This window comes from Mastacembelus armatus, chromosome 19, assembly GCF_900324485.2.
Source record: "Mastacembelus armatus chromosome 19, fMasArm1.2, whole genome shotgun sequence".
NCBI classification, from domain to species: Eukaryota; Metazoa; Chordata; class Actinopteri; order Synbranchiformes; family Mastacembelidae; genus Mastacembelus; species Mastacembelus armatus.
In genome coordinates this window covers 2232708-2255493 of record NC_046651.1, presented here as the reverse complement: position 1 = coordinate 2255493, position 22786 = coordinate 2232708, and the positions used below count along the sequence as shown (strand labels likewise).

The following is a 22786-nucleotide window of genomic DNA, read 5'->3' as shown; positions in this document are numbered from 1 at the left end:
CATGGACACGGCGCACTAGTAGGCTCTATTTCCAATTATGTGTAAACAAGGAATTCAGGTGAGGAAGGATATAGAGCAATAAAGTCCACATTAGAAAGAGGTTGGTGTGAAACATGTTTTTACATAAAAGAAGTACTTATGAACTATGAGGGTGGTACCATGATAATTCCCTCAACCATAACCAAGTCCTTTTTGTTCTTGGACCTAACTGAGTTTTTGTGTGTAAAGATAGTATGCTCTGTGTTTATTAGTGTATCAATGACAACAACAGTCTGAGGCTCAATAACAACCTTTAGAAGGTAGAGTAGGGCCTGATTTAGTCATAACTGTGGCTCAAATAGCAAGTGATAACAAACCATTGAATGGCGTGATAAAAGCAAGTGCCCTCTCCTGAGTAAAGAAATTGTGAAATAAGAAGTTTTGCATTAGCTCAAAGGCTTGCTACCTCAGGCTGAAGAAAATACAAGGCATTACAATGGATGAAATTTCCATTCCTCTAGTTTTATTCTATTACAGTACCTGTTCCTTAAACCTTTTTTATTCTTTACAAAATACATTTAGTATCTATTACTCAACAAAATAAAGTTTATAACAAAGTTCCAGCCTGTGCGAGTCAGGCTTTTACTATATCTTCTAGTGTGACAGTTCACAGCAACTATAAATGCTTCTGCTTTCCAGTGTGATCCTACAAGCTAGTGCTTTTTCAACATAACCAGCTCTCCTCATTTCACAATCAAATTACATTGTAATCTGTACTTTCTTTTATATGTTTAATGTGCCAGCTGAATGTTTGTTTGCTGGAAAAGAGCATGAGCCTCTGTTCACTTAGATAAAGGTTAGAAAAATTGTCTCTGGGCAATAAAAAGAGCTGCACTGACAGATTGCAACAAAATGAGATGAATAAAAAAACAAAAAATACAGTGGAAACAAGAGGAAACACTGGAAGATGGAAAGAAGGTAGAGGTAAATCTCAGAGAGAGGGATGAAGGCAGGTGTCCCTAGTTTCTCACACCTAAGGTTTCAGGTATTGTGTTAGCTAAAGGTCTCAGGGCAGTCGGACAGCTGTACAGCTAAAGGTTATCTCGACAAGCCAGCTTGTTAGTGCAGTAGTGATATGACAGCAAACAGTAGAGAGGTTTTGCAGGGTCACAGGTCGCAACCTCGAGACATCTGGGGAGGACCCAGCTGTCATTTGTTTAAGGTTACACACTTTGGTACGAGTCCTGAGGTTTTTCCAATTGTGCTGAAGGGAGGCAGCGCTGAATTACTCCCAGTGTTTATCTCTGGATTCACACAGCTGACCGAGTGGATGGTCAAGGTGCTGCATGACTGTGTGTGTGCATGTGTACAGTACTGTTATTGCTGACATTGTGGTGAGATAATCTGTTTACACACACACGTTGTGTGGACACAACCTTGTAAGAACCAGATATTGGTTCCCACCACCTTGGTTAAAGGTCAATGTAAGTGTTAAGATTAGGCAAGTAGTAGTTATGGCTATGAATGTACTACAAGTGAAGGTAAAGTCTTCATCAGGAATGAAATCATCTGTGAGCGGGTGTGTGTGTGTGTCATCATAATATTGTTAGTTTATCTTAGAGTCCCACTCTGCTCCCATAAACATAAAGACTTACATGCATGATAGACTCATGTACAAGCCTAACCAAGTATAGCTCTGTTTCTCCATAATTAGTTTTAAATGTCCATTGATGTAAGAATAAGGTTTAAATTGAATCAAAAGAAGAAGGCAAATATTGATTTTAATTGACAAAGCTGTTTTTAGGATGCGTTGTTGCCCCAGTGCTTCCAAAAGACTCCAATTAGTAATTAGTAACAATTAGGAATTAAGATGCTAACCTGACCTCACTGCTGGCTGCTGCTGCTCTGTGGGTGTGCGTGTGTGTGTTCACAGTGAAAACTAAAATTAAAACCCTGCGTTCAGAATACTGTGACAGACAATGGATGAACAATGAGACTGAAAGTTTCTTTCCTACCTTGCAAACTATAAAAAGTTAGAGACGTAGGGGTGTGAAGGCGCATGATAGTGTTTGTGTCTTTCATATAAGTGCAATCTAATAAGCACAATGTTTTGGGGCACTTAAGGCTCATGAAAAGGGCATCAAGTTCCTGACTCTAGCAACCATGCACAGGTAGCCTCTTTGATCTGGCAACCGCATAAAGCTCACATATTGATCAGTGTTCAGACATATTTAAAAAAGCATGGAGTTCTTGTTAATCTATTTTACCATCCACTTAAGGTCTACTCATATATTCCCTTAAATCCAGCCAATAACGTTTGTGCTATTTTGATTAAAACCAAAGGTGTTAACTTCATGGTGGCACTAAAATTAAATGAATTCTTGACAACAGTGAAATGGGGCGGTTCTACACCCTTTTAGGGAGGCTTTAGCCCCCCTGTCTGTCATTTCAGCCCCCTAAAACGATCAACTATCAAACTATCAAAATTTATTGAAAGTATAATCTTTACTTTTTAAAATAAAAATGAAAATAACTAAGAAATGCAGGACATGTCGATTAAAACAAAGATCCAAGTTTTTTTTTAATTCTCTTTGCTATTCTGCACGTGTGATAGCTCTTCCTTAGAAGTGTAACGGCTTGTGCTGTATGTCAGCCGGAGGCGGGAGATGATGAAGTGTCTTGCGACGCGTAGGTGGTTATAGAAGGTATTTTCTTTTTTTTTCTTGTTTGTTTGTTTTTGAGCCTGTATTTGTGCAATCAATTTGTACAGTGTCTATGGAAATTTTCCATCTAAAATTAACCATACATCAGCAACAATAGTGAGGGCTAAGCCCCCCTAAGGATGGAATCCTAGAACCGCCCCTGCTCCAGAGAGTGGCACAGATGTTCCAGATGTTCTTAGATGAATGGTGATTGTGGAGCTGGCTGAAAAATCACATGTAAAATGTAAAATCACATATCACATGCACTTTGGCTTTATTTCACAGTGAGAAGTGCCATGTCCATGCCTTTTTGATTAGACTTCAAAACTCCTCACTGTTCAGGAAAACCATGGAATTCAGCAAAAATCTTTTGAAAAACTTAACAGACTTTATATTTACATTGATGTAAAGAATGTAGCAATCTTAAAATAATTTTATCATGCAAATTATTTTGTATTTATCACAAATAATATTTTTATAAACACAAGACAGAATTGGAAGTCTGTAGAAGGTAGAGATGAAGCCATTCAGGTGTCCTTCCCAACTTTGTCCAGTTGCTCTTAAACCCTTACTGCTCAAATTTATTTACAATTATACAAAAATAATGAATTATTTGTTTTTTAAATAATTTGTTGTTTTTTTTTTTCAACTCTGCTGCATTCACAGCAGAAGTGGTTTGAGGCAAATGTGCAACAATAGTTTACAAGGGGTTAAGCCTGGAAACAGTCTGGAAGTGCTAGTGGAAATGCAAGTTATTTTAAAAAAAAAGTAAAACTGCCCTTTAACATAGATGCTATAGTGCAGAGAATGTCTTAACTTTGCTCCTGTCCTACCTTGTGGACACATAGTATCAAATCAAATCGAATCAAGTCAAATCAAAGTTTATTTCTATAGTCCTTTTGAAACAGTATCATGAATTTTTGTTTTGTTGTGGGGGGGGGGAGTCACACAAGAAAATACATGCTGCCCCATATCATTTTACTGATACACTTTAGAGTGTGTGGTTATGTGCACATCCTGTGTGGGTAAAGGTGTGATACCATCATCTGTGCGTACTGGTTTGTGTGTTATTGTATGCACATCTTATGTAGTAAAGTTTTCTCTATCTTAGAAAAACAGTGTGATTAAGACCCTTTGGGTTAAAAGTTCACAAAAACACTTTCACACACATGCAGACCATGCAGTGCAAAAAGCTCTCCTCCAGCAGTGAGTGAGGCCACTCAGAGCCATTTTCATTAATTCCACGCCATTAATGAGCAAGAAAGTGAAATGGAGTAGGAAAATATGGCTATCAATCGCTGGTGTTGTTGGCAGGTGTATAATGAAGTATCAGAGTCCAATTGAATTGGCTCTAATTACACCAGCCTCCAGATATTGCTTCATCTGTACCAGTCCTATTAATGTGAGTGTGTGCAAGCAGTGCATACACACATATAAATGTACTGCATCTTCTTTTCCACATTTGCATTGCATGCGCACACACAGATGTACTCTGTCATGCTTTGCTAACCAGTAGGCGGTCCATGTCCTGCGTCTTCCCATACTTAATTAGAGGAGCAGCACTTAAGAGGAAATGAGATTATATTAATTGAATAGATCTGATAATATTAGACCACCACTTCACTGGTGGTCCATGGCTGAAACAGCAATCAGATCAGACCACAGCACACCACAGAGAGATGGTGTGTGTGTGTGTGTGTGTGTTTGCATGTGTGTGCACTGCAAATAGTATAGACCCTTTTCTGTTAAATCTGATTATTTTATTTAAAAGACAAATAAATCTTCCACCCCAGTAAATTAATGTCGCTTACCGGTTCATGTTGGATTGTTTCACTGGTTTATTTGAATCACTTCCACATGCTGTGGATAGATTGATATGCATTACCTTACATCTATCACCTTCTTTCCCATCCTCCCTTCACCTCTTCCCTCCCTGCAGAGTCATTCTTTCACTGTAGTAGTAGAGCAGAGCATCTGTGATGATCTAAAGGTTTAATTTCCTCACAACAGAGACTGCATAGATAAACAGACAGGCCCTCATAAAGGGACAGAGGTAAAGCAGGTGTTTAAAGTTTTAAAGTCAGAGACTTACTTTTTTTTCTGCTGGGGCTTTAATACACAAGATGTTGAAATGTTGTTTAGTTTGAGGTTGTTTTATTAAAACCAGGGGGCTACTGTGTGTTTCTTTTCCAAGCAAAAGGGCTATGAAAAGTGATTGTTTTATGGCAAGTTCATCAAAAGAAAAAAATATAGCTATTGCACTGACCTGATGCTTCTTAATAACAGCTGCTTGCAACACAATGTAGAAAATATAAAAATTACAAAAGTTAATTACATAACTTTCCAAAGAGTAAAACAATTTGGGGAATAGTAGATATAAAGACCCAAAATCATTGTACCATTTTGTCCACACTGTTTCACTATAAATTAGCCATATTAAATAATAAAAGTTTTAAAGCACTGCAGTGTTTAATCAACACATTTCATTAGAAACATCCTTTTCAAATGAAGTTTCACCACTGACTGAGGAAACACTGATGCCAGAAAGGCCTTACACATGCAAAAATTCAATATAATGCTGAGAATAACAAAAAGATTATTAACGGGTGACAATCAAAGTAAAAAGCAGAATAAAGATAGTTACAAAAAGATACTGAAGGAGCGGGTCCACCACCTTATTTTTTGCTGGACTGCTGCCCTCATTTTATGAACCCAATAGCTTTCAGATAATATAGAAGGCAGATTGTGATCAATATGTATGGCTTGAAGGATTGAGCAATTGCTATTATGCATTAATATGTCAGACCAATAAAATTACTAATTTGAGTAGGGCGTGTTTGCTTGGTACAACACCATTCCCTGTAACCGTAGTGGGGCATGATGAACTTGTCAAAACTCTTTGCTGAAATTTTCTGTAGGACCCTGAGAACATAAAGAGTGGAATTTTAGCAGCAATGTACATCTGTGGGATATTTTTTGAAGCGATACTGCGTTTAACTAAGTGCTGGCTATCAAATGTCTGTGTGTGTGTCATGTAACATTTTTAATGTCATTACTTTAGCTGATTCATATAATACTCAGTGACAACAATACTCAGTTTGCCTCATAGATCCCTTGAGATCTACATTTTCAGGTCTTCCACTCTTCAACTAAATTCCACTTTCTTTGTTGGTCTGCCTTTTGTGTTCAAACAGTCTGTTACTTCAGAAAGTTGCTCCTGTGATTCTCATGTGGACCTGTCACCTGCCTTTGCTTCTGCACATCTCACCATCCTCTTGGCTACTTTTCAATCCTGTCCTTTGTCAGGGTTCTTGCTGTGGCAGGTTTTCTTGGCACTGCAGCTTCCCTCTTCTCCACCTTATGGCTGCACCCTGATCTCTATTTATGCTGAACTCAGGTCCATCTATGATTTCACACTGTCCAATACACACACTTCTTTTCAGCTATGAGTTGGAGGTCTAGGTTGGAGGGAAGGGGGAGATGAAGCAGAGTGTCCTCCTCCTCTCTCAGGTTGTCTGAATGTCGACACTCACTCCAAACTTTGTTTCAGCTGCAGACTTTGTTACTTGTACTTTGAAGTCTGCAGTATAGCTTGTTTTTTGGCGGCATTTTCATTTGTGACACTAGGAGTTGTAGTTTAGCGTGAACATAAATGTTTTTACTTTTTCTGAAGTACGTTGAGTCAAGAGTGCCATCAATGCTAGTGGCTGCTCGACAAAATTCGACACATATAAGTTGCAGGACAAGCCAGAGGAGTAGAAGAAGTGCGACTGATAGTCTGGGAAATATAATAGTACTAATTGAGTGTATGTTTGTGTGTGTGTGTGTGTGTGTGTGAGAGAGAGAGAGAGAAAGAGAGAAACAGAGAGAGAGCGCTTTCCCATTTTGTGTCTGGCCCAAAGCACTTCCCCCAAATTTCATATTATCTTTCCTCTTTGTTCCCCTCCTCTCGCACATTTTTTCTCTGTTAGTGAGAAACAAGTCCTGCTGAATGGGCAAAGGCTGTCAGCCCTGCTATAACCCCAAACATGACTTAGTGTTGCTATCCCTAGCCACTGAGTATGTGTGTGTGTGTGTGTGTGTGTGTGTGTGTGTGTGTGTGTGTGTGTGTGTGTGCGTGTGTGGGCAGGTGTGTTGAGCTTTGGGTCCAGTCAATCTATTACCAGTGCTAGCAGCAATGTGTATGTCTCATTCATAATAGATGTCGTGCCCGTTACCTGAGATGTATATTATTCCTACTATGTTGGGGTCAGGAATTACAGTCCAATGGAGTGTTACAGAGGAAGGGGAGGACAGGGAGTCATGAAAGGCAACATCTGTTACCACCAGTATCTGATATCTAGCATCTGAAATCTAAAGAATGTGACTTAATGTTAAAAGTGTGGTTTGTTGTAGCCATAGAGAGGTGGAGCAGTGGTTAGCACTACCCCCTCACAGCAAGAATATTGTGGAGCCTTTCAGTGTAGGGTCTGCATGTTCTCACTGTATTTGTGTGGGTTTTCTTCAGGTACTCCAGCTTCCTCTCACAGTCCCACAAGTTAGGTGATTTTAAATGAGTCATTCCCAAATGATGTGCTGTGAAGCAAGACCAGATGTGCAGTCTGATTTTGTGACAGCCACATGTAAAATTTGTCTACCCTTTAAGAGTTTCAGCTGAGTTTATGAGACATGCATAACCTGCATGTTACACATAACACACGCTACCCATGCGGTGTAACCGCTTGTCTATACCACAAGTGTAGCGTATGCGATACATGGCATCTCATGTGAAGTGCGTATGAGACTTGCGTTCATATCCATACAGGGCATATGTTCTCTCACTCATTGGAAACGCTTTATTTAAAAAGAGCACAGAGAGGAACCTGCAAGGAAAAGGAAGATGTACAGTTCAAAACTCTGACAGAACAGCAATATTGTTCTGTCTTGTGCAGAACTGTGTAATAAAACCCATGGAACACACAAGAAAACAAATATAAATAATATTTTTGTGCCTTCCTTTCATATTAAACTAGGGATGCACCAATACCATTTTTTTACACCGAGTACAAGTACAAGTACGAGTTTTTTCATTTGTGTACTTGCAGATACTGAATACCATATATTTCTATCACAAAAATAACTTTTAGGCTAAAAATGCAATGAACTGGAAGACAGGGTTTATTTTGTTCTCTGCTTGTTACAGCAAATGATAAGTTAAATAAAAAATCAGTATAAAACAGACATTTAAAAGAAACTTTTTCTGTGTAAACAAAAAGCCTCCACATTGTCGTCACATAATACCTGCTTGCTAATGGCGCCAGTCTCACTCTCTCCTAACCACACTGATTCCAGTTTTCTCCACATCTCCTTCTAGAAATTACAGCAAAAAGGACAAGCCGCCCTCTGATTGCAGTCGCGGTCTTTCACAAACTAGTGCAATTAAGTGGTATTGGTGTGTGGTATCAGTGAAGTACGAGTACAAGTATATGGGCACAGTATTGGCCCAATACCCGATGCCAGTATCGGTATCAGTACATCCCAATATTAAACACATGTTCTTAAACTCCTACCCTACTGTTCATTTTGAACCGACTTCAGTACTTTTCACTTTTGTAGCCTATGTTTTTCCTTCATAAATTTGGTCTTACATTTCATTTAAAGTGGTATTAAAAAGATCTTAAAAACTCTTACATTCAAGTGTTTATACCTGTAGATACCCTGTTATCTCTTCTTCTTTTCAGTTCCATTAAGCTTTAAAGGAAGTACAACCACATTACTCCTGTTCTCAGATCTCTGCACTGGCTCCCTGTCGCTCAGAGAATAGACTTTAAAACAGCACTGCTTGTGTATAAGTCTCTTCATGGCTCAGCACCACATTATATCTCTGACATGTTGGTGCCATATGAACCATCTCGAACTCTGAGAACATCAGGGACAGGCCTTCTGCTCGTGCCCAGAGTCAGGACTAAACAGGGAGAAGCAGCGTTTCAGTTTTATGCAGCTAAAATCTGCTCTAAAATTGGTAAAAACCAGTGAATTAAATGTTTGAGTCAGCCTTGTGACTTTCTGACACAATGTCAGCTGGGATTTTTCCAGCCGTTGTGATATTACTACTTAATCAAAAGTCAACTTAATTGAAACAATAATTGGTAGTAGCCAGTGTGGTGCACTAATGCTTACACTTAGCAATAGCAGTGTTGGTGGAGAAAACCAGTTAGCATATAACAGACTGTCTCATACCAAGGGGAAAAATTTTTGAAAACTTAAAGTCACATAGGAGCCAGGCATAAGCTGCCTGTCTGTTGTTTCAATCCTCTGCTCTGTTTCTGAGCTTACTTATTCCTCCTGTTGAGAAAGATGTACAGTCCAGTTTGCACAGAGGGGATGGGGATGTGTTCAAACAGAAAATGAAATGGGGGGGTTGTGTAGTCTGTAATTGTGTAATTGCTGTGTAATTTAGGCATAAACAGATGCCTCCATCCATTCTATTTTTTTACACCTCAATTTACTTTAACGGTCTCCTCTCAACATGTCCAGATCAATTACACGGACTGGCCTGGTGCAACAATGTGTGTGTCCATAGTGCCATATGCCATGTTTTCTTTCAATAAAACAATTAAAGTATTCAGTTATAGAGGATACAACGAGGATGCGCAAATACATGAGTTACCATGAGAGCAGTGTGTGCAAATGTGCATTCTGAGTTCGTGTGTTCACATCTGCAGCAAGGAACAGGCAGCATCCGGCACATATATTATTCAGCTAACTTTTATGTGCATCATCTAGCACCTGGGTGCTGCCAGGATGCCCAGGATTGACTGCTACCATTGTGCTTTTACCCCTGACACACACATGTATTTGTATGTGCAGTTAACCACAAACGTGCAGTTTGTGAATGATGACTAAAAGTGGAGGAAAAAGAAATGCGTAGAATAGAATTCAAATTCAGTAGTGCCAGATCTTATTTTCTTGCTGTACTTTGTTTTAACCCCTACATTTTCCTTTTTCCTACTAAACTGCCTTATTTACTAATCAATTACACAACTAATTATTTCATGTCACCCATAGTCTGTAAAAGAGCATGGATAGATGGTGTGATGTCACCATTTATGTAGGGGATATTTCATGGGTTCACTACTCATGTCAGCTGTTTTGTTTGCCTGACCTCCTGTTCTGTCTCATTGTTGAGCAATCTGAAAGATAAATGAAAAAAACTTGTTTTTGTGAAATTAAGCAATTAGACATGTAATAGACACGCATACAATATACTATTCAGCACAGCAGACACACGCACACACACACACAAATACACACCTCACACAGAACAGTGGTTCTGTGGCCGGTTTTCGTATCTGACTTATCTAATAAAAATTTGATGAGCTGCTGCTATTTTCATCTTGGTTCATCTTTCATCTTGTTTGTACTGTTAAACCCAAGCCTATGTTCTGCAAATGCAATTAATCTTACCTCTGTGCTATGCGTGTTCTCTATTGTCTTCCACTGCTAGAAGTAGCTTGACAATTTTTATAGAACAGTGAAAGTCATAAGCAGATCAGTAAATAAGTTCTATCAGCTCTAAAGCCAAATTGCAAAGTCTGCTAAAAGCTATATAACTCTACTGACTGCATTTTTTTTAGTTTGGCTTTGTACACAAATATCCTGGCTTTTAATTTGACTAAATTCCAGTTATACAATATATCATCGAGTAACATTTATATTAAATTATACTAAATGAGAATAAAAGTCTTATTATTAATATTATTAATGCTATTAAATAAATTATGGAAAATATACAATAAGAAGGTATAGCTTTGTAAAGTGCATGACAATGCCGAAGGCAAGGATGAATGTTTAATGAAAAATCTGCAGAAATCATACAGTACGTGTTGATTTTCATCAATGTTTTCATGATCATATTTTTTAAAATTTGCGTCTTTCAATTCAATTCAATTTTATTTGTATTGCGCCAAATCACAATACAATCATCTCAAGGCAATTTACAAAAAGCAAAAAACACCCAACAAATCTGAGCAAGCACTTGGCGACAGTGGAGAGGAAAAACTTCCTTTAACGGAAGAAGAAACCTCCAGCAGAACCGGGCTCAGTTTGGGCGGCCATCTGCCTCGAAGGGTTGGGGTGAGTGGATAGAGGAGAGAGAAAAGAACAGCAACAATAAACAACAAATAGACACTGCAGGTTGGTGGGACCAGTAACTGCACATCAGCGATAAACAGCTCCAGGACCAGGGACACCTGCAGAAGGTACAGAGAGAGAGAGAGCACAAAGTTAGTGACATTCAATGGTGAAATATAGGGAGAGGGAGAGGGAGAGGGGAAGGGAAGGGAGGGGAGGGTTAGGGTAGGGGAGCTCAGTGCACCAGTGGTCCTCAGACAGTCTAGCCTTAAAAGTACAGAGAGTGTCTGCCTCCTGAACCCAGGCTGGGAGCTGGTTCCACAGGAGACTAGCTTGATAGCTAAAGGCTCTGCCTCCCATTATACTTTAGGAAACTCTGGTAACCACAAGTAGACCTGCACTCTTAGAGCGAAGTGGTCTATTGGGATAATATGGTACTATGAGGTCTTTAAGGTATGAAGGAGCTTGATCATGAAGGGATTTGTATGTGAGAAGAAGGATTTTAAATTCTATTCTATATTTTACAGGGAGCCAATGAAGAGAAGCTAATATAGGAGAAATATGATCTCTCTTGCTAGTTCCTGTCAGGACTCTGGCTGCAGCATTCTGGATTAACTGGAGGCTTTTTATGGACATACTGGGGGGGGGTGACAGCTCTAAGGAAACTGAGAGAGAGAGAGTCTCTGTCTCTGCATCTCCACTCTGGATTGTCAAACTTGTCAAACAAAGATTGGCTAATAAACTCAGCCAGATTTCTAGAGATGAGAGCTGCACCATTCAAAGTGGGATGGATGCCGTCTCTCGCTACCTGACCGGGTTTTCCCCAGAAAGTGACCCAATTGTATATGAACCCCACATCGTTTGCTGGACACCACCTAGACATGTGACGACATGGGGCTAAACATGTCATCGCTCAACGTTAATTTTAGTGACCTCTGATTGGCCTAATCGGGTGTCATCACTGTCGACATGAATAACAATTTTTCCATATTTACGATTAGCCTTAGCCAGCAGCTTCAGATTTGACTCAATGTCGCCCGCTCTGGCCCCAGGAAACATTTGACTATGGTCGCTGGAGTCTCTAGCTTCACGTTTCTGACTATGGAATCGCCAATTATCAGAGTCGGTTTCTCAGCGGGTGTGTTGCTGAGCGGGGAAAATCTATTAGAAACGTGAACAGCAGGTGATGAGCCATGGGCTTCTGCTTAGGAGTACGTTTCCGTCGGACCGTCACCCAGGCAAATTCTTGGACCCGCTAACAGACCCTGAGCTCGGTGGCTCCACAGCTGCTAACAGGGCTAGGCTAGCTGGCTTTTGTTCAAAGGTGCTGAGCCGCCACTTCCAAATCAGTGATCCTCGCCTCCAAAGCTAGCCGAACCTTACACTTATTACAGGTATCTTTATCGCTAAAGGAGGCAGAGGAATAACTAAACATGTGGCACACCGAGCAGGAGAGAGAGAGAAAGAGAGAGGGAGAAGCCATGTTACTATCTAGCTAAGCTAACTGGTAGGCTAACGAGCGGAATGTAGCAGTTAATGAATTTTGAGAGTTTAATTTTTTTTAAGCTAGTCTGTTACTAATCTGTAGACGAACTATACAGCACAACACGCTTGCAATAGGAAGTGAATTCACTTACAGTCTTGTCACTGTTCTTCCTGGGAGGCAGGTTGTTTGGATGCTAAAGAAATAAATAGGGTAGAAAAACTCTTTCCTTGTATTTCTCCTTAATTTTTTCAAGCTTTCTCGCTTTAACCATTCATCTCTCTCTACGTCCACTATCTCTAGATCACAATTTTCTGTTTTCTGTCACATTCAGCTCTGAGCTCTTATCATGCATATCTTATCATGCACTCCCCAGTCTCCATTACTCACCTTCCCTCCCTATCATCCCCTCCCCATGTAACCTCCATTTTCTCAGGTGACACCTTTACCATGTCTTGCAGAAAATTAATTTGATTGGGCAGAGTGCTTGCCAGTCAATATTTCCATCCAGCAAAGGAAAAGAGCATAGGATTGTGGGTAAGGCTCCAGACAGGTGGTGGGCATCCATCCAGATTTCCCTTCTTACCTCAAACGCACTTAGTGACTGAATGCAAGCCATGCAGTATTAGGGCTATAGGATAAAATACTGTATAGAAGATACTGAACTGAAGATACAAACTGTTCTGATTTGGTATTATATGTATATATCTATGAGGTATATCTAATTTCTGATATCCAAATAAAAAAATCACTTTCATTATATACATTTGTTAACAACTTGTGATGGGACATCATAGTCATGTAACATTAATGTTATATTATATAACATATATATTTATATAAAAATTAAGGGTTTTTCTTTGCTTCAGATATTACTATTTGCATGTTTACTTTTATTTGTATGTACTTTAGTTGTATTTGTATGCACTTTACTTTGTACTTTTTCATGACTAGTTGGTGACCATGGCAACCATATAATCATGCCATTTGCCATGCCATTGCATGTACAGTAATTTGCATACATTATCTTTGACACTGTTTAGATCCCGCCTGTTTAGCAGTTAATGGTCTAATTGTATTATTGTAGAAATTAATTGTTGACAGTGTGAGTGTGTATGTCCTTCTATAGTTGCATAGAAGAAGATTAGTTGTAAACAAGGACATTTTTAGCACTGTGAAGACATTTAGGCATTGTGGTACCTGTTGTGTTGTGTCTGTAGTCTTGTGTGTTAACGGAGGGAGAGAAGGAGAAAGATGGAGAATAAATGTAAAACTGAAAAGAAAGAATCATTGCAACATGGAGGACTGACTGAAAGTGAAAAGGATTTTTAAAACATTTACAATTCTGTGTAAAAGGGATAGAGATGGAGATACACAAGAAAAAAGAAGCTCTAGTAAATCAAGAAAGTTATAAAGGAGTGGCAGAGAGGAAAACGGTGGTAATGATTATGTTGGACAACAAGAGACAGAGGAAGAAGGGATAAGGAAAGAAAAGTGGTCAGTGAGCGAGAAAGATGGATCAGGAGATGAATGAGGTGAGATGTGAGTGCTGAATTTAAGAAATAGCTTGTACTGGCATCAGACTTCACTACAATCCCCTCCTCCCTCCCAGCATTAGTGTGTTACTCCCCCATGGCCGAGTGGTGACATGGCATTTAATAGACTCCCCGCTGTGAAACAAACTACCTCAATTAATTCTTCCAACTCAGCACTGGCCTTTCTCTCACTCTCCCACCCTCGGGTGTGTGTGAGTGTGTGATTTAAACCATCTTTTGTCCAGTCTGTTTTTATCTCCCTACTGGCTGTATAAGCCATATTAAGGGACAGAGGCAGTGCGGCCTGCTCCAACATGATCTACTTTTATTATTATCTCATTGGTTTCTATTTCAATACCTACAGACCCAGTGGTCTTCCTTATGAAAACATTTTTTCACATACTTCCTCTGTGCCCATTGGAAATATTGAGTCCATGTTTTGTGTGTATCTGTGTGTGTAGTCAGAGTGTTGAGCCCCAGGATTGCTGTGGTGTTGTTTCATTACAGAGAATTATAAGAGCAATCACCTCTTGGATTCCATATCAGAAAAAAGGCCAGCGGACCAGAATAGATGTGTGCCAAACACAGCAGTGGATGATAAAAACACATACAAAGCTCACAGTCTATAGCACAATGTCATTGTGTTCACACTGTGGAAGTGTATAGTATCACCATTTACACACTGTTCTGGAGACAGTGAAGTAAAAATTGTAAAATTTCTAAATATTAGGGAAAGTGTCATGGTTTATACAGTAACTTGATAATATTGAGAATGTGCTGTTAGAGCGGAGGTGGGCATGGTCTAACTGCAGACGATGTAGCCGTTGTCTACATGTGCTGAAACTGTGAACACAGGGCTGGGGGAACATGGATTTGGTTGGGGACAAAAGTCTAGGTATGCCCCACAGCTCACCTATTCAGAGCGATATATGGATGTTTAGTCCTAGACATATAATTTTGCAGCATGGCATATTTTCAGTCTTCCAAGCACTACTGAATAGAGTCATGAAGGAAACGTGGTGGGTGAGGTGCCATGATGCTAATTTATCCTATTTAGAGAATTGAGGCCACAAACAGGACCAACTGATGCAGAAAGGCCGTTTATGAGCAGGTGGTTTTGCTGCAGTGCTATCGGTCTGAGATGTTGAGTTTTAGCTCATGATTTAGTGTTTTATTGCCGCTGTCCTTGTCAAGTGGTTGGAGAGCCAGGTACAATGTTCCAGGGCTGTGTTTTGGCAAGGTACTGGTGATACAATACTTATAATGTCACAGGCATTTGTGATTCAATATATTGCAATATGTTGTAATATTGTAATAAGGTGATTTGCTGCGATTCTTATTTTGTCAGAATAGTGGGAACAGTCTGCATAACTTTCATAGGTGTGCTCTCAGATTTGAGCTGGCAAGAATTTGATTTTCACAACACATTTAGCAAACAGCATACCTCTCCTTAGTCTCCTTAGTCTCCTAGATTTCTGCATGGCATCTAATAATTAAAAATCAATATAGGGCTTTTACAAATTGACACAGTATCACACAACACAATATTGCAATACTCAAGTGTATCCATATTTTTCTTATGCCTCTATAATTTTACCAGTGGCTAAATTACAGCCTTTGTCTGTGGAGGCAGTCTTTTGCACACAGCATAATTGATTATGTAAGATCCTTACCAAGATCAAAGAAGGGGTATGAGTACCTTCTTACCATTTAAAATACAGCTACCAGAAATCCTGAGGCAATAGCCTTATGGAGTATAAAAATAAAACTTGTAGATCATCTGGTTATTGACGTTTATTCCCATCTTTATTCAGGAGCACTGTGTTATAAGTTTGGGTGTAATTTCTGGATTTTATGTCCAGATTTTTCAATACCTTCCTTCGAAACCCTGTCCTTGCATTCATAAAGTCCGTGCATTTGTGTAGATTTGCTCTGCTCATGTTCAAAGCTGTAAGTGTGCCCTAAAAAGTAGTCATTCTGGATGGTACTTTTCACTTGGGGCTTTGAGAGGTGGGCTGTGGTGGATGACCCTTGTTGACTTTTTACACAAGCATGTGACAGAGGTCTTCTTAGAACATCAGAGAAATGATTTTATTTAGCTAAATAGGGGTATTTCATGTCACCTTTCAGTATGCATGCCATACTGCTACATTTCTTATATAAACAGCTGCCATGGTATAGTGAGTTCCACTGCAGAGCACACAGTATAAGCACAATGCATACATCATAGTTTAGATTCTGTACCTCTTTTACCAATTATGTAAAGTTTTCCCAAAGAATACACCAGACATGACAGTGTGTCCCGAAAGGCAGCTATAGTCCTATCAGAATATTCTAAAATGCTGTTAGTACTTAAAGTTCCCCTCAGGTAGCCGAATTAACTAGAGTGATCTAAGCAAAGCACAATAGTATTTGTGTCTTCTGTTATAACATGAGTTGAGTGCTCAAAAACAGTTGTCAGCTGAACTGAACATCTTCAGGCATGTACTTCCACAACATACTTTCCTTAAACAGCAAAACATTTTCTCATGTTTCCTAGGGATCTAGGAATTCTGCCTGCTTCACAGGGATGTTACTGGTTGGACCCATTTCTTCCTCCTTCTCTTCAGCCTCCCTGGTCTCATCTGTATTATACTGTATATATTAAATCATATTTGTAATGACATTTCTTGCCTTGTGCATTATGCATATTCTGTATCACAGTGATGTGTGTCTGCTGCATTCTGTTCTGTATACACCAGAGGTTTGTTTTTTGCCACACACTCGCGCTCACACAGACAGTGCCTCAGGGAGCAGAACCTGTAGCCTGTTGCCTAACACAAGTACAATACAATATTGGTATAATATCACAGTCAGCGTTCCTGATACCTGGTAGATAAAACCACTCAACCAGGGCTATAGCCAGGCCTTTAGTAATACTGAGGCTGTCAGTGGGCATCCCCCCTTTTAGGTGTTCAATCATGTTTTTGACAAGTTTTCTCTGAAAGTCTACTGCATATACCCAACAGAAGCACTAAGTTGTAACCATGATAACTTCATATTTTCTCAATAACTTTCAATGACGCAGTTCTTTTTCCCTACAATAAAAAGGTTGCATGAACATAATTTTTCATTGCCAAACATATAGATAATGCTTTTCTGCCAGAAATGTGATTGTGATGATGAAATACTCAACTCTTTATTTATTCATTATCTGGTAACCCTTCCTTTTACAGTCACCTAATTACTAAGAATTTACTTGATAAATAAAGGGAAACTTACAGTATGTGATGGGTAACTACCATCTGTAACAAGTAGGTAAATACAGTGTAACTACAGATGAAATACTAAGAAAAACCTCCATTGTTATCCATCAAGTACCTTTCAGTTTTAACTGGATTATGTTGGTAATAACTCAGATATATTTATACTAAGTAAAACACAACTATTTACTAGGTAAGTGAGCTGAAACTGAATTGTGAAAGAAACAGATCTTTAATTGAAAGATATTGCATAGAACTTCAGTTAAATGTTCTTAGAGTGTAAACACATAAAGAGCCAGAACCCTTCAAAACACTTTTTTAACAAAGTATGCTGCCACACAAAGGCAAAGTGTAATTGTGTTCCTGTCCACATTCAGGGTTTCGCAGCTGAGGCTCACAACCTGGTGCGCCTAAACTCATTTAGGACAGCTTGGTATCTGTGCACAACATCCTCTGGACTCTGAACTACAAAAGAGATTGTGACATACTGTAAGAATAGAACTTAACTTTATCATAATCACACAAGCATATTGATGTTATGATCATACATAACAGAACTTACTCACTTACCTAGTAAATTGTTGTGTTTGACTTAGTAATGACCTTAGTAAACGTTCGTGTTGAATGCATGGAAAAGAGAAAAACATATTACAAAGGATGTGGGAAGAACACGGTAATTTCTGGGAAACAGATGAGACTTTCTTTTACACTCTAAGAACATTTAACTAAACTTCTATGCAATATCTTTCAATTAAAGATCTGTTTCTTTTACAGTTCAGTTTCAGCTCACTTACCTAGCTGGTAATAGTTGTGTTTTACTTAGTATAAATATATCTGAGTTATTACCAACATAATCCAGTTACAACTGAAAAGATCTTGATGGGTAACAATGGAGGTTTTTCTTAGTATTTCATCTATAGTTACACTGTATTTACCTACTTGTTACAGATGGTAGTTACCCATCACATACTGTAAGTTTATTTACCAAGTAAATGCTTAGTAATTAGGGGACTGTAAAGCATTACCCATTATGCTTGCATAAAAATAGTCAAATGCCAATTTAGCCATCTACAGACAGTAGAGTCAGCCTTAAATACATCAGCGACATGACAAGTGTCATGAAGTATATCTAATGATTGTGCTTTTCACTGATACAAAATTAAAATGATAGAAATTTAGACTGCATACTTAATGACTAGTTTAATAAATACACTGTTATTTTGTACTTTTATTTTTGGCACTCAAACATTGCGCCAGTCTGAAGTGTTTACCATGCAGTCAATATGCACATTCATATTCAATGTAAAAATCATATAGTATGAGCATAAAAAGAAAGCGTTAATGTGTCACATTTCAAGTGCCGATGAAGTAGAAGCTAGCGTTATATCATCAGTCTGTCATTCACTGACAGTTTAACTACTCCTCTAGCCTGACTGTATATATCCCCTTAGCATGGCTGATGTGTAGACTGCTAAGCTGTAAATCAGGCAGGTCCAGCTGGGCTGACTGGTAGTATTTCTCTCAGTCTCTCTAGGCAGTGATGGCTTCATTAAGGGGAAACTGCCTGCCAGTGCTAACCTCCGGCACTAAGCACTAATCACACAGCTGACCTTAGCACTCCCGGACAGTGGACTGCTCACCGCACGTGTGTGTGTGTGTTTGTGTGACTGTGCAATCCATTGTCATTCCCATGTCATCAAATGGTGATGCTTTGTCAAACCCACTGGTGTTTCACAGATACATGCAAAGTAATCTAGGACATCTGCACGGACATGCAGGGTTTTGAATCAACTCTATTGCTTACCACGTGCAGTAATATGATATGCCCAGAGCAACTACTGCAGTTGCCTGTTTACTCCAATTAATTGTCACAAAGTTGAACGTTTTGAGCTTTGATATTCTCATTGTTGAGTTTGGAGGACTTGTTGAACTTCAGGCCTGAATGTAGTAAAATTTTCCTTGCCTTTCCTTCTTTCCACTGTTAAGATTTAAGAGGATCCCTCTGAGATTTGCCTCCAAATCACTCTTCTCTTTTCTGTTGATTCTGTACTGATGGCAGAAATATTTGCCTGTAGAAAATTAATTTGAATAATTAAACTATTCAGGTTCAGTTTATGAATGTAATAATTCAAGTTGAGCAGTTCAAATTTAATTCTAAATAATTCAAATTCATTTTCTAATGACACATTTCTGTCCATACATATTCTCCATATTCTGTCCATTTATTATTTAAATTCATAAATCATGACCATTATTGCAGAAAATTCACACTAGAATAACTCTCCCTCAATTTATGCCACAAAGCAAATTTGTGCCTGTGCTTCACACTATATGCAATCACATAACCTCAAAATATACTTCATGTAAATAAGAATACATATTTAGCTAATACAAGTTGGACTCATAGACATAGCCATGATGGACATTGTGAGAAATATGTTTACTGGTTTCTGTTTGTGTTACTGTTATGGCTCTGTTATTCATTTTTGCCTCACATGCCATTTATGCAGTTCAGCAAAGCAGGAGTAGCAAGCCATGCCTAGTGGTGCATGAGCCAGGTCTGTGCCAGTTGGGTTTTGGAGCACACCCAGTATCACTCCTACTGACTAATTAATAGGTAAAGTAATCGGTCAAAATCAAAATGAAAAATGAGTGGTTCTGATTTGCTTATGGCCAGTTGGCCTGCCATCAAGAGAAACCAATGAAGATGAGAGGGACCTCACACAGGGTTCAGTTTGTCACTGATTTGCAAAAACTTAGTTGCAGTTGTATGGAAAGGAGCTTTAACTTCTTGACTGTTAAAACAGTTTCTCTCTGTTCTTTTTTCTCTTCCTCCACCTCCTCAAACTAGATTCTCTCTGCATGTCTTTTAAACACCCCTCACCTACTCTACTCTGCCACCCCATCCCTCGATTACCTCACCTCCTCTGAAACATTATCACTCCTCTGAGGTCTACCACCCACTACAATTACACTGAATCCAACACACACACACACACACACACACACACACATTTAATCTGGTAGGATTTCTCTGTTGTCAACTGGTGGAAGAAATGCACAACTGCAGGTTTTAATTGATACCTACAAAAAACAAATACAAATCCCACTTCTTTTACACTATGTGTGAATTGAGTTTTTCCATGTCAGAAATTATTTGTTTGCACTACCAAAATTAACTTCCAGGCCACCCTGGAAAAACCAGCAAGACAAGGCTCAATTTTGAAAGCTGACAACTGAAGGAAATACTATGCTTTGGTTCAGACTTCACTTCAATGTCACTCCACCAGACCGCCCGCTGCCCAACTAATGGGGAGTAATTTCTTTTTTTTCTCCAGCGAGCATTGAGTCACATCAAATATAATGGGTCATTCAGATTTAACTAAGGTAATATTAGCTTTGGGCTAATATATTCATCAGAGTTATGTTGGCTAACTACAGATTTCAGGAAAATAACAGGTCCCACCAAACAAAAGAGACTGATAATTACCTGTCCAACAGAAATACGGCCATGCGTCACTTTTCATGCCTCTCTCATTTGTTGCCATAATTCAAAAGCCAAACCAATACTCATTCTGGTTTTATTTCATGCAGCCTCATACATATTTTTAGTTGTAGCTTTCTCAACAGCAGAGAACGAAAGCTGCTGTGGGTACCTACTCACCTTGTGGGAAACTCTTGGCTTGCGTGATGAGTGCAAGGGCAGAATGCGTCAAGTAGGAAATAGGCTGACATGCTGGTTGGCCATTCAATGGTTTTGTTCAGGCTGAATAAAATGATTAGTCATGCTGTTTGAACCCTGCTACTGCCAATGACTATGGATTTTTTCCTTTATGCTGTCAGTTGATTTAATTTATTCCCTGCCATTAGGCAGTAAATTTAAAAAAAAAAAAGTTTGTCTATCCCACTGTTAACACACCAAAACAGAGCTAACCTGGTTTGCCGGTCAATAATAATAATAATAATAATAATTTCACTTTAGGGATTAATAAGGTTTGTCTCATCTCATCTCAGTGTTTCATTTTCATACATCTATTTTATGGTAGCATGGTGATGCAGTGATACTTGGGGTTGCAAATTTTGGTGCCTCATTTTGGTGCCACCTAATGCATGGACTGTTGATTTAAATATGTGGTGCTCTGAATGACAATACAGACAGTACAAGAACTGCATGTCACATGGTAATGATAGTTTACATTACACTGGCTCTGCATAGCAGCAGACAACTACGATGAGCTAGTAGGTACCTTAAACATGATAAAATGCCTCAAGCTAAACTGTCTAAACTGTGTTTTTCACACAAAAGAATTTTAACACCAGGATGTGCAATAAATGTTTAAAATGTGTAGAGAGCAGCAGCTTATTTTTTAATTGAACAAGCCAAAGACAAAGACCATGAGGACAGTGAATTTGCATCAAATGGTCTACAAGTGGAAAAACACACACATCCGCAAAAGCTGCCGGTGCCTCATACGGCTCGTTTCACAGTACTGTGTGTAACCACACTGTGCTGAAAGAGAGATACCTTAACATACAGCAGCATCAAACGAATAGGTTCAGTCCTCCCTCCTCCTCCCTTTCTTCTCCACTTGAAGTCAAGTGGCATTTCCATTTCAAAATTGCTTCCCAGCCCTTTGTGAATGGAATCGAATTACACTGAAAAGCAGTGATTGATTCTTTCTGAACACAATGGTTTTCATCGTGTGGACCTGCTGGCCTCCTCTCGCTGCGTTGCCTATTGAATCCAGTTCATGTGCCCATTAGAGTGGTTTTATACAAGCTGAATGGGAGAGGGAGAGTGTAAATACATAAGTGTATCTTTGTATAATGACCAATCCACACTGAAGCATTGTAGTCTTCCTTCAGTTTTCTATCTTAGAGCAGATACATTTTCAATCTTATAAATATGTCAGTCCACCATAGCTCTCCGAGATATCCCAGTGACACTGTGTGTTCTTACTGATGCTTGCTTGCTAAAGCATAAAGCTCAGAGCAAGCCCCTCATCACTGATCAATCACCCAGTCCAGTACTTTCTGCATCTAATGAATCTCTGAACAATATCCCATAACCAAACTGGTCTGTGCCTATTTTGTAATTTTACGGCACCAAACAAACTTGTTTGCACTGATGTATGCTGATTAGATGGCTGTTGTCACTGTGATGACTGAGCTGCCTGCAACAAAGTTCAGAAGTTCAGAATATCTGGTGTTTTCTGTGCAGTGGTATAAACACTTGTAGGTTCATCACACGGCAGCAGAAATGATACATGTGCATTGTTTACTGTGTGTAAATTGACAGAGGGGCTGTGTGTAATGTAAGACATGGATGGGGAAGAAGCAGCAGCTTCATTAATTATTTAAATCTCTAGACATGGTGACAGGATCAGCTAGGATTCAACAGGAAAGGATGCTCTGTGTTTTCTTGAATATCACACTGGAAAAGTTTTACTGGGCAGCACGGTTGCTGAGTGGTTAGCACTGTTGCCTCACAGCAAGAAGGTCCCAGGTTCTTAACCCAGCAGGGGCATTTCTGTGTGGAGTTTGTTCTCCCTGTACTTGTGTGGGTTTTCTCTGGTTTCCTCCCACAGTCCAAAAACATGTATGTCTGGTTGATTGGTGAGTGAATGTGAGTGTGTGAGGTTGTTTGTCTCTATGTGGCCCTGTGATGGACTGGTGACCTGTCCAGGGTGTACCCCTGCCTTTCACCCAAAGAGAGCTGGGATAGGAATAAGC

The 22786-nt window shown here is 39.2% G+C and overlaps 1 protein-coding gene across 1 annotated transcript in view; it reads left to right on the top strand.

Moving 5' to 3' along the window:
- The window catches only part of rbfox3a (RNA binding fox-1 homolog 3a), a 164814-nt gene that overhangs the window by 5398 nt on the left and 136630 nt on the right, over positions 1-22786 (top strand). The gene's annotated exons all lie outside the window — the stretch shown is intronic.